The sequence below is a fragment of the Erithacus rubecula genome, assembly GCF_903797595.1.
Source record: "Erithacus rubecula genome assembly, contig: scaffold_320_arrow_ctg1, whole genome shotgun sequence".
Taxonomy (NCBI): Eukaryota; Metazoa; Chordata; class Aves; order Passeriformes; family Muscicapidae; genus Erithacus; species Erithacus rubecula.
In genome coordinates this window covers 86,646-88,660 of record NW_027636010.1, presented here as the reverse complement: position 1 = coordinate 88,660, position 2,015 = coordinate 86,646, and positions in this window count along the sequence as shown.

Genomic DNA, 2,015 nt, shown 5'->3' with positions numbered 1-2,015 from the left:
AGCGGGAGCTGAGGGCGCTGGGAGCTGGGAGTGAGTCTGGGATGGAGCCGGGACCCACCTGGAGCCCCGGCAGGAGTCCGAGCCGGGCAAGGGATGTTTGAGAGAGGCCCTGGGGCTGAGCGGGAAAATTCACGTGGCCAGAGGTTTGTGTGCCCAAAGGAGACAGAGGAGCCTTGTAAAAGAGACTTTATTAATGAACAAAGGGAGAGGCTATGGGCATTTGTCTTGCTGTTTCTAAATCGCAGCCTCCTTTTTACCCTCATTTTCCGGGCTGCATCTCCCTCTCCCTTTCCCGAAAAAAAAAAAGACACTTGGAAGGTTCAGGTTTCCCGATCCGCCTGCTGCATGTCCTCCTTATTATGCACCCCTCCTTTAGTATAACATCCGATTTTTGTGGCTTTGTTAAGTGTTTCTCCTTCTCGAAGTTCAGGAATTGAGCAGGATGTTGGGTGAGCAGCAGTCCGTGTGAATTAATAACATTTTCTGAAGTGAAGATTCCTCACATTGCTTTCTCATGTATACGTTTTTGGCTCTATCTCCAAGGCAATTTCACTCACTGACGCTGTATTTTTCTTCCTGTGTGTTTCTTGATTTTGGGATTATTGTCAGTGCCCTCTCTCCCTGTCCTTTTGTAGCCGTTTCTGGATCAGGCCTGGCTGCCACCTGCATCCCCTTGCTCAGCTGCTGAATGAGCTGCTCTCAGCAAGGTGTCTGCATGGAAAAAGATGAGAGTTGCTGCAGCACATCAGAGGAGGAACAGCATTCATTTAACCCATGGTCTGCCAGGGAAGCACGAAAACGTGTCCCATTGCCATTCTTTCCCTGTTTGGACTGGTGCATGATCTACTTTCTTGTTTCCTTTGTGACCTGTTTTACCACTTCTCAGTTATCATCTCTTTGGAAACAGCAGTTTGAGTCATTTAATTTTCCACAAACTTCTCCTTCTTCTGTGAATAGGTAATGTGATCCCATCCCATGGTGAAATGTCCTGTTCTTCATTTCCCTGGATTTGTCAGCAGGAAGGTCAGGAGCTGGAGGTGGCCAATTGATTGTTATTTCGAGGACTGATAATGTATTCCTTAGTACATAACAATAATCATAATAATAGCAGTAATAACAGCAACAACTTCAACAGTAATAATAGTATGAATATTAATCATAATAGTAAGAATGAGAATAATATTTCGTTTTTAATCTAATTATGCTGCACAAAATGTTGGAGAATTTTTTTTCTCCTCATGTGAATTCATTAAGGTTCCCAGGGGCTGGTCCATAGTGTTATAGGATTTGTTCTGGTGTCTTTCTATCTTTTCCCCATTTTTGGGCACTCCCTCCAGCCAGGGCTGCATCAATTGACCACTTTTCTCTAATGAAATCATCAAATACTTGATTTCCCAGCTGGTTTCTCTAGACTAGCACCCCAGTGCTCTAATACACCCTATGCAACACCTCACATGTTGGAGTGGGGAGAGGGATGATTCTCTCACACTTTTTTTAGTAAAATGTTCACAACATTCTCCATTTGCTGTTTCACTTTGCAATTTAACCAATTTTTGTTGCAGTTAGATATCCTCACTATGGGCTCTGTGTGTTGGATATAAAACCTCAGGTGGCATCGTGTGGTCTGGCTTGCCCTGGTTCTGGTGGCACGTGGTCGTGGCTATATTTCTCCCATTTGCAGGCCCTTATCTAAACAGGGGCCCTTGAACTAAGGCTACTGTGGCTGTGTTGGGGGTTGGGGTTTGTTCCCTTCCTTTTTCTCTCTGTGGAATTTTCCCTGTTATGATGCTAAGAAAGCTTGTTGTGCTGCACCCTAGCTCATGATGGCAAGTGACAGAAGAGATGGGGAGTAGCTGGGCAGGGTCTGGCCCTTGTGCTCGCCGGTGGGGTCAGAGGAAGATGTCTGGGGGCTGCTCACTTCCACCCCCGCCATCCCAACACCAGGAGCCAGGTTCTCTGCTGTGGGACACTGCACTGCTGCCTGCCCCGCTCCAGCTGCTGCCTCTGCACATGCA